The 11,020-nt window shown below is 45.0% G+C and overlaps 1 non-coding gene across 1 annotated transcript; it reads right to left on the minus strand.

The window, feature by feature from the left end:
• Positions 1–10,525: 10,525 nt before the first annotated feature.
• LOC118703989 lies at positions 10,526–10,661 on the minus strand. The gene has a single exon (XR_004983228.1). It is a non-coding gene; the product is annotated as a U8 small nucleolar RNA (small nucleolar RNA).
• Positions 10,662–11,020: the final 359 nt, after the last annotated feature.

Consider the following 11,020-nt stretch of genomic DNA (forward strand, 5'->3'; position numbering starts at 1 on the left):
TTGTGGAAAGTTAAAAAGGTAGCTACTTTTCCCCTTCTAGTTTTTCATTCATTGTGGTAAAATACACCTAATATAAAATGAATCATAACCATTGTAAGTGATACTAAATACATTCATAATACATGCTACTATCACTACCATCCATCTCCAGATCTCTTTTCATCTTGTAAAACTGAAACTCTATTACCCATGAAGCAGTAATGTCCCGCTCACCACTTCCCCTCAGCCCCTGGCAACCACTACCCCACTTTCTAGCTCTATGAACTTGACTATTCCAAGTACTCATAAAAGTGGAATCATACAGTGTCTGTCCTTTTGTGACTAGTTTATTTCACTGAGTATAATGTCCTTAAGGTTCATCCAGGTGGCAGGATATGTCAGAATTCCTCTCCCCCTTTTTTAAAAAGGCTGAATAATATCCATTATATGAATACACTATTTTACTCATTTACTCACTCATTGACAGACACGGGTTGCTTCCACATTTTAGCTCTTGTGAATAATGCTGCCATGGCTTTGTGGCTCAGTTGGTTGAGCACTGTCCCATGTACTGAGAGGTCACTGGTTCGATTCCTACTCAGGGCATACGCCCGGGATGTAGGTTCGATCCCAGGTCATGGTGCATGTGGGAGGCAGCCCATTGATGCTTCTCTCTCTTGTACATTTCTCTCTCTCTCTCTCTCTCTCTCTCTCTCTCTCTCTCTCTCTCTCTCTCTCTCTCTTTCTCTCTCTCAAGTCAATAAAAACATTTAAAAAATAATGCTGCCATAAACATGGGTATACAAATATCTCTTTGAGGTCCTGCTTTCAGTGCTTTTGGGTATATGCACAGAAGTGAAACTGCTGAATCATAGGGTAATTCTGTTATTCATTTCTTATGGAACCGCCATACTGTTTTCCACAGCGGCTGTACCATTTTACATTCTCACCAACACTGCACAAGGGGTCCAGTTTCTCCACGTCCTCAGCTTCACTTGTTTTCTTTTTTTTTTTATAGTAGCCACCCTAACGGTATGAGGCGATACCTCATTGCAATCTCAGTTTGCATTTCCTCACTGGTGAGTTACGTAGGGTGCCGTTCATGTGTTTATTGGCCATTGGCACACCCTCTCTGGAGAAATGGCTGTTTCTCTTTGCTCTTTTGGATCAGGTTATTTTGTTGTTGAGTTTTCTATAGAATTTGAATATTAATCTGTTATCAGACACATGACTTGAAAATATTTTCTCCCCTTCTGTGGGTTGCCTTTTAAAACTGCTGGCAGCATCTTTGATGCACAATTTTTGTGTGTGAAGTACAATGTACCTATTTTTTCTTTTGTTGCCTGGGCCTTTGGTGTCATATTCAAGAAATCATCGCCAAATCCAGTGCTGTAAGGCTTTTGCCCTATGTTTTCTTTTAATAGTTTATAGATTCAGGTCTTGTATTCAGGTCTTTTATCCATTTTGAGTTAACTTTTGTAGATGGCATTAGGTAAGACTACAACTTCATTCTTTTGCATGTGGATATCTTAGTTTTCCCAGCACAATTTGTTTAAACGCCCCCCCCCCCCCACAGAACTGTCCTTTGCCCATTAAATAGCAAGTGTTTTGACACCCTTGTCAAAAATCATTATATATATATATATATATATATATATATATATATATATATATATATATTTATTTATTTATTTTTGGGTGGTCTATTCTATTCCCTTGGTCTATATGTCTGTCTTTATACCAGTACCATGCTTTTGATTACTGTAGCTTTGTAGTAAGTTTTAAAATCAGTAAGTGTGATTTGTTCCTTTTAAATACTGATTTGGCTCCTTCAAGTCCTTTGATATGCCACATGAATTTTAGGATGAATTTTTCTATTTCTGCTAAACAAGTCATTGGAATTTTGATAAGGATTGTATTGAATCTGTAGATTGCTTTGGAGAATGCTGACATCTTAATAATATTAAGTTTCCAGCCCACAAATATTTATTTTCTCTTTAATTTCTTTCAGCCACATTTTGCAGCTTTCAGCATAAAAGTCTTCAACCCTTGGTTAAATTAATTCCTAAGTATTGTATTCCTATTGATGCTATTATAAATGAAATTATTTTCTTAATTTCCTCTTAGAATCATTCATTATTAATGCATCAAAATGCAACTGATTAATGTGTATTGACTTTATACCCTGCTACTTTGCTGAATTCATTTATTAATAATAACAATTTTTATGTGGAATCTTTAGAGGTTTTCACATATAAGACCATATCATCTGTAAACAGAAGTAAGTTTACTTCTTCCTTTTCAGTTTGGATGCCTTTTATTCTTTTCCTGGCCTGACTGACCGGGCCAGAACTTCCAGCACTATGTTGAATAGAAGTGGTAGAAGAGAGCATTCTTGACTTGTTCTGATCTTAAAAGAAAATCCTTCAGTCTTTTATCACTGAATATGATGTTCATTGTGGGTTTTTAATATATAATTGTTATTAATTTGAAGAAATTTTCTTCTATTCCTAGTTTGTTAAGTGTCTTTATCATAAAGGTTGTTAAACTTTGACAAATGCCTTTTCTGTATCAAATGAGATGATCATGTGATTTTTCCCCCCTTCATTCTGCTAATATGGTGATTACATTGATCAATTTTTATATGCTGAACCATCCTTACATTCCAGGAATAAATCCTTGGAATGATATATAATCTTTATAATGTGCCGCTGAATTTGTTTTGCTAGTGTTTTGTTGAGGATTTTTGCATCAATGTTCATAAAGGATATGAGTCTGTACTTTTAAGTTTCTTTGGCTTTGGTATCAGGGTAATGCTGGCTTCAAGAAATGAGTTTGGGAGTATTTCCTCCTCTTCCATTTTTTTCAGAAACATTGAGGAGGATGGGTGGTAGTTCTTTAAATGTTATATTAGTTATAGAGATTAATTAATTATATAGGTCCAGAACTTTTCCTCGTTGGAAAATTTTTGTTTAATGATTTAATCTCCATATCCTAATAAAAGGGTAATATGCAAATTGACTGTCACTCCACAACAAAGATAGTGGCACCCATAGCCAATAAGGAGAGAATATGCAAGTCGATGCAACAAAGATGGTAGTGGCTGGGCCAGGACACTTGCGTTGTCACCATGGCAATGACACAGGCATTCTTCCCCACCCTAGCTTCTCCAGGCCTCTGGGCAGTGCACACACACACAGGTGCAGAGCAGCCAGGACAGGGCGGGACACCTGCTATGAGGAGGAGCTATGGGAGGAGCAAGGCTGGAGCAAAGGTGGAAGGCAGCTCTGGCTGAAGTGAAGGCCTGGGTCCCAGGTGCCAGAGGGAGCCAATGCCAGCAGCCAGGGGAAGAAAGGCCTATTTTTATTTATTTATTTTTTTTTATTTTTTTTTACAGAGAGGAAGGGAGAAGGATAGAGAGTTAGAAACATTGATGAGAAAAAAACATCAATCAGCTGTCTCCTGCACACCTCCTACTGGGGATGTGCCCTTGACCGGAATCAAACCTGGGACCTCTCAGTCCACAGGCCGAAGCTGTATCCACTGAGCCAAACCAGTCAGGGCAGGAAGGCCTATTCTTGCACAAATCTTCATGCATCTGGCCTTTAGTTAGTTATATTTATTATTTAGTCTTGGTAATTTTGTGTTTCTAGAAATTTGTCCTTTTTATGTAGGTTGTCCAATTTATTGGCATACAATTGTTCATAGTACTCTCTTATACCTTTTATTTCTGTAGAATTGGTAGTAATGCCACCATTTTAATTTCTAGCTTAGTAATTTGAGTCTCCTTTTTTCTTAGTTCATCTAGTTAATGGTTTGTTGATTTTGCTGATTTTAAAAAAACACACATTTGGTTTCATTGATTTTTTTCTATTTTATTTCTATTCCCTATTTTGTCTCTCTCTGCTCCAACTTTCATGATTTATTAAAATACTAGAGGCCTGGTGCACGGACCTCTAAAATATTAGAGGTCCCTCAGCCCAGCCTGCACACTCTCCAATCTGGGACCCCTCAGGGAATGTCTGACTGCCAGTTTGGGATTGGGCCTAAACCAGCAGTCAGACATTCCTCTCACAATCCAGGACTGCTAGCTCCCAACCACTCACCTGCCTGCCACCTTGATCACCTCCTAACTACTTCCCTACCAGGCTAATCGACGCCTAACTGCTTCCCCGCCAGCCTGATTGCCCCCACCTGCCCTCCCCTGATGAGCATCCTGTGGTGGCCATCTTTGACCACATGGGGGTGGCCATCTTGTGTGAGGGTATGAGGATCAATTTGCATATTACATCTTTATTATGTAGAATATTTATTATAATATTTACTATTAAAAATAATTTTAGTATTTCCTTTCTTTGTCTAGCTTTGGGTTTAGTTTTCCTAGATCCTTAAGTTGTAAAGTTAGGCAATTGATTTGAGATTTTTAAAATATAAATGTTTATAACTATAAATCTCCCCGTTAGCTCTGCTTTCACTGCATCCTATAAAATTTTGATAAGAATTACTTTAAAAAAAAAATCTTCATCTGATGATATATTTTTATTAATTTTGAGAGAGAGAGAAACATCAATGTGAGAGAGAAACTTTGATTGGTTGCCTCTTATACATACCTGACTAGGGATCGAACCCACAACTTGAGTATGTGCCCTGCCTGGGAATCAAACCGGAAACTTTTTTGGTGAATGGATGGACACTCCAACTGACTGAGCCACCCGGCCAGGGTGGAAGAATTACTTTTGATCCTCCACCTGAAAGACTGCCAAACCCACTATCACCAGGGTGCTTTCTCACCACATTCACTGTTTTAAGAACCACTGTTCATCCACTACTCTGTTTCCTTCGGTTCCAGGAAATTTTCTTGTATTATCTCTTTGGTAATTTCCTCCCTTCTGTTTTTTCAGTTCTTAATTTCTGAAACCCCTTTTAGTCAGATGGCAGGCGTCCTGAATCATTCCTCTCATCATTTTACCCATTCCTTCCTGTTTTCTGCATCTTTGTTCATTTCTTCTGCTTACTGGGTGGTAGGGTAACACCAACAGTGGCATCCCTTCTGGTCAGTTCTCAGATGGCCCCTGCTAGTCAATCACCATCTATGAGCTTTTTACCTTCCAAAAATGTGTTGATTTCTCTTGCCTGCTTTTATCTCCTCTTCCATTCTCTTTTGCCCCCTTTCTATTTTTTTCTTCCTCTTTCTTTTCTTTCTTTCTTTCTTTCTTTCTTTCTTTCTTTCTTTCTTTCTTTCTTTCTTTCTTTCTTTCTTTCTTTCTGCTGTCCATTCCTATATAAGTTATGCTGATAAAGTATGTTCACACAGAGGAAAAAATGAGTAAAGAGGCCCACCTGTCTTATGTACCTGCTCAGGCTTCTGCCCCAGTCTCGCTCTTGCTCTATATGGAAAGCTGAATGATGGAAAATAGAGATGCCCCCATGATATGTTCAAATCCTAACTTCTGGTACTTATAAATTTGACTTTATTTGAAAATAGGATTTTTGTAGATGTAATGAAGAATCTTGAGCTCAGCCTAGACTTGGAGTGGGCCCTAAATCTAAGGGCTAGTACCCCATGAGAGAAAGAACAGGAAGATCTGAAACACAGAAACATGAGAAGAAGGCCATATAAAGATGGAAGTAGAGACTGGAGCTACGGTGCCACAAGCCAAGGAATTCCAAGGATTTCAGCAGCCATTGGGACTGAAGGGGGCAGGGAAACACTTTCTTCTACAACCATCACAGGAGGCATGGCCTTGGTTTTGAACTTCTGACCTCCACAGAGAATACATTACTGTTGTTATTACAGAATTTGCTTTGGCAGCACTGGAGCTAAAGATAGAACTAGAATAAAGTTTGTGGGACCGTGAGCAATTCACGCTATTTTTTTTTTTATACATTAGTTCCCACCTCCACGAGATGGAAAGAGAGACAAGAATATTCCCTCCCAGGGTTGCTGGATTCTAGCATGCCACCGGATTCCTCAGAGGGTTTTTTGAAACCCAGATTGCTGGTCTCCAACCCCAAACTTTCCAGATCAGTGGGTTTGCATGGGGCCTGAGAACCTGCATTCTAAACACATTTCTAGGTGATACTGATGCTGTGGGTCCCAGAACTCACGTTGAGAACCACGGCTACAGAGGATCCAAGTGCAGGGCCCATTAGAAAAATGTCAACCCCAGAAAAATGAAGAAGAGCTAAGAGAAGAAAAAGAGGGAACGAGCAGGAAAGCCACTGGGTTGTGCTTTGGTAGGAGGTTTATGAGAGAATTCAGAAGAGTGGTTTTCCATCAGGGATGACTTTGGTCCCCCGAGGATACTGGCAATGTCTGGAGATCTTTTTTGGTTAATAAAACTGGAGAATGGGGCACTCCTGGTATCTAGTGAGTGGAGGCCATGGATGCTAAACATCCTCCGAGGCACAGGACAGCCCCTGGGGAAGGATGAAATGACTCTGAACAATGGTCATGGTGCCAAGACTGAGAAACAGACTCAGAGCAATGGTTCTCACCCGCAAGCATATGACACCCACCTGGGGAGTTTTTAAAAGGTCTGATGCCCAGGACACACCTCCACCCACTAAGCACACTCTCAGGAGTGGGATCCAGGCACCTGGTGACTCCAAGGAGCAGCCAAGGTGAGACCCACTGATTGAGAGTTGAAAGGGGATCGTATCCCCACAAAAATCTTGCAGGAACCTTGCTGAAAGCAGGTTCTAGTTCCATGGGCCTGGCCTGAGATTCTGCATTTCCCACAGGGGATGCCTGATGTGAGTGCCTTGGAGCTCATCGCTCAGAGCTGGGCTGTGGGCGGCACCGAGCTCCAACTGAGGCTGGAGAAAAGTTTCTAACTCCTCTCTCTGCCTTTTGAGATGCAAAGATTTCCAGCCCCAAAACGGTCTCCTCCTGCACTTGAGTTGTCTATTTGAAATGCACACATTCAAGGAGAGAATTACTCCCTTTCCATCCCTGGAGGAGGAGAAGGGTCTAATCTTGGCACCAGCTTCAACGTGCACACCGCCTCCAGTCATTACGATAGCAGAAGTGTTTCTCCTCCAGACAAGCGTCATTTAGCAAATCCAAGTGACCCAGTCACATGGACGAACCCCCTCCCAACCCCTCAGTGCCTTTCCCTCAGCAGAACCCAGCCTTGCATCGCAGGGAAGTTGAGTCCAGTTCACCTGGGCCCTCTGGCTGAGGGCAATAACATCACGGAATTAAACCTGGCCTCAGCACTTTACTAACTAGTCCCTCATTTGTTGATTATGAATGGAGGGAGCCAGATCAATAACTACCTCCAGCTCAGTCTCATCCACCTTCCCATCTCCTGTCTGGATCCCCATTGGCCAATGGAAGCCGAGGTCTTGGGAGCCAGTCTTTTGATTGGTCCATGCGGGCCAGCCCCCTGTGCAGAGAGCAGGTGGGGAGGGGTGCAAAGGGCACTCTCTGCTTCCTCTGGGGGCTCCTCCTTGCAGTCTGACAGCATCCTGCCATGGCTTTCCCTCGGCTCAGCCCTGGAAAGGCCTCCCTCTGAAGAGCGTGCTCCCGGGGACCGATTCCCACTCCCACTCAGCCGTGTCTCAGCCACACTGACATCCGGGCTCTCCAGGTGGCTTCCGATGTAAGGATGAGGGTGCACCATCTGTGCCTCTCTGGCCTGGCATGCTGCGCCTTGGAAGCTCTTGGGTCCGGCCCAGGCCCAAATCCCAGCCAAGAGACGTAGCAGTCCAGTCCAAGCCCCTGCTTTCAGTTTCAGGCTGAGTGTGGGAGCTTGAGGCCAAGCTAAGACCAAGGACTTGAAATGTTTCCTGATTCTGCAACCTGAGGAAATCCCCCAAAATTCCCAGCGGGTGGTTGTATGCTCCAGACGTGGGGGTGTGGCTTCTCTCTTGGCATGTTCCCAGCCTGAGCCACTCAGCCTCCCTGGCTTTCCCACCTCCTTCCTGGGGCTTGGAAACAAGAAGAAGGGGTCCGTGGGAGAGGAGGTGGAAGTTGTTTATGAACAATGATCTGCCACTCCTCATCGAGTGAAGAACATTTTAAATCCAAAAAGAAAAACAAAGCCTGGGCCATTAGAAGGCAGGCAGGTGCCCCTGGAGGGAGGGGCCTGAGGAGGCCCAGGAGGCTGGGAGCCGCCTGGGTCTTGATCTGGGGGTGGGTACATGGGACCGCTCTGTGTGTGAAAACGCATGGAGTTGTAGTTTGCACTTTTTTGGATGCAATGTTATGCTTCCATTAATTTTTTTTTTTTTTTTTTTTTTAATTTACTAAGGCTCTGGAGAACAGTCTGGCAGTTCCTCCCTGTTGGAATAAAAAGTGGTGGAAGGAGACTTGACTAGGGTGGGGAGCACACAGTGCAATATACAGATGATGTATTATAGAATTGTACACCTGAAACCTACATAATTTTATTACCCAATGTCACCCCGATAAAGTCAATAAAAATAAATAAGCAAATTTGAAGCAGAAAAGAAAAAGACACACAGCGTTACCACCTGATCCAGCGATTACATTGCTAAGTATTTACTGAAGAAAAGTGTATTTTCATAGCAGCGTATTCATAAGAGCCAAAAAGTGGACACAGCACAAATGTCCGTCATTGGATGAATGGATAAGGCAAGTGTGGTCCATCCATGCAATGGAGTGTCGTTTGGCGATAAAAAGGAACAAGTACCGACAGGCTAACCCATGGATGAACCTTGAACACATGCTCGCTGAGAGAAGCCAGACACAAAGGCCCACGTGTTGTGTAATTACTTTTATATGAAGTGTCCAGAGTGGCACATCCATGGAGAAAGAGTGGAACAGTGGGTGCCTGAGGCCAGGGGAGGGGGAAGTGAGGAGTTTTAGGATTAACAAAGAAGGGGTGCAGGGTATCCTGGGCTAATGGAACGCCCTAAAATTGATGGTGGTGCTGGTGGGACCACTCTGTGTATGTACTGAAAACCATGGATTGTCCACTGTAAGTGGCTGCATTGTGTGGTGTAGGAATTCCATCTCAGTAAAGTGGTTCTAAAAAGGATACCCGACATCAGAGTGAGCACCAGCCGGACACACCCTCATGGCCACACCTGCGCTGGCCAGGGGACTCCAGCCATCGGGCAAGAACGGGCAGTCTGTTGGCTTCTTAGCCTGGGAACACTGGGGAGTGCAAACGGGGTTGAGAACCCTGAATGCTGGGAAAGCAGCAAATCGGGCCCAATCCATGGGCTCTCTAGAAAGGGAACCTGAGATTAGGATGTGGGTGGAAACAGTCTCTTTGGGAAGAAACTACAGGAAGCAAAGGCAGAAGGAAGCCAAACAGGAGATGAGTAACAGACTAGGTTCCAACTTAGAGCAAGGGAGCTGGCATATTTATCCTACACCCCAGGGGTGCTTGTGGAGCCTCACTGTCACCTTCCTCCCCTTGCCTCACCTCTCACCTCAACCTCTACCCCCATCCTCACACACACACACACACACACACACACACACACCCCACCCCCCCCCACCCCCTGCCGCATGGGCTGAGAGCCATGAGCGAGGAGTGGCTGGTATCTGCAGTGAGACGCTGGGCCTGTGCTAGACTTGTAGGTGCTGAGGGGTGTGGAACCCTGGGTAAGCTCTGTCCTGTAGGCCTCAGTTTCCCTTTCTAGAAAGTACACAGAGAAGGTGATGAGGGCAGCGTTCTCCACTTTGGTATGCTGTGTCCTTGGGGGACATTGGCCATCTCTGCAGACAGTTTTCCTTGTCACAGCCGGGTGTGGGTGCTCCTGGTATCTAGTGCGGAGAGGCCAGGGATGCTGACGAACATTCCACAACACACAGAACAGAACCCTGCTGCAGGGTTACCCAGCCTGTGTCCCAAGGCCGGCACGGAAACCTGGGCTGGGAAAGCTAAGAGTGGGCTCCAGCTTGAACGTGCAGAGCCCTGAGTCACCCACAGGAGCTGACCTCACGCCAGTCAGGAATGACCGTCCTCTCAGTCATCCCAGGGCCCTGGGCTCCCTGCGCCAACCCTGCCATAGACCTTTCCTGCCCGCCTATTCCCATGATACCAGAGATGAGGACAGAGCAAGGACCCTCGCTGGGGCCTGCAGCTGGTCCTGGAGGCCCCCACTCCTCAGTCTGAGCCCCCGACTTTGAGGCAGTGTGATTCAGAGGCAAGTGCAGGCTTTGAATCACACATGCCTGGACTCAAGCCTAAGGTGACCAGACGTCCCGATTTTGGCAGGACAGTCCTGATTTTTAACAAATCGGGACTGTCTCGCCAAAAGCGGGACATCTGGTCACCTTACAAGTTCCAACTCTGCCCCTTAGCAATGGGACCGTAGTCATCATGTTCTCAGCCTCTGGCCGGGGGAGAGGCTGTAAGGCAGCTGAGTTTGGGGCTTTTGATGGGGACTCATGGAAACCATGTGTTGTTTTTTTTTGCTGCTGGCATCTTAATCCTGAAGACCCCTCTCTCCACCTGGCAGCCCTGAGACCCTCTCAGCATGGCCGTGTTCTGCTCCCCTGGAGCCTGGGTGACTGCCTGTCTCTTTAAGAGGTGCCCCCAGACTTGGGTCATGGAGCCAACCTTTTTTTTTAATGTGATTAGGGTGTTGCCAGTCCTGATTACGCAGAGACATTAATCACGAATCATGTGTTCTCCAATCATTGTGTTCCAATCTGCCCTCCAAAAGGAGGAACAGGTAAGGATTATCCTACCGGAGAGTAGGAGCCAACCTTTTTAACTCAAACTATCCCAGCGTAAGCTAGCAGTGGATGCATACCCACCTAGCCGCTTCTACGTGAGGCAGTGTGTGAGGAAAGATACAGGGATGGACACTGTAACAAAGGCCAGCGAAGGAGTGTATTTCTCTCTCGCTAACGGCCTGCACACAGGCCATTTGGAACAAGGAAAGCAGCTCCCCAACGCAGAAACCCAGGCCCGCTCTCTGGAGTGGTTTCCCTCTCTTCTCTCACAGCTTCCACCTCGTGGTCCAAAACGGCTGCTCCAGCTCCTGTCATCACAACTGCGTTCCACCAGCGGGAAAGGCATAACCCCAAAGCAGCACAGCCAACGGCTGCTAA

The sequence above is a fragment of the Pipistrellus kuhlii genome, unplaced genomic scaffold (genome assembly GCF_014108245.1).
Source record: "Pipistrellus kuhlii isolate mPipKuh1 unplaced genomic scaffold, mPipKuh1.p scaffold_m20_p_4, whole genome shotgun sequence".
Classification (NCBI taxonomy): domain Eukaryota; kingdom Metazoa; phylum Chordata; class Mammalia; order Chiroptera; family Vespertilionidae; genus Pipistrellus; species Pipistrellus kuhlii.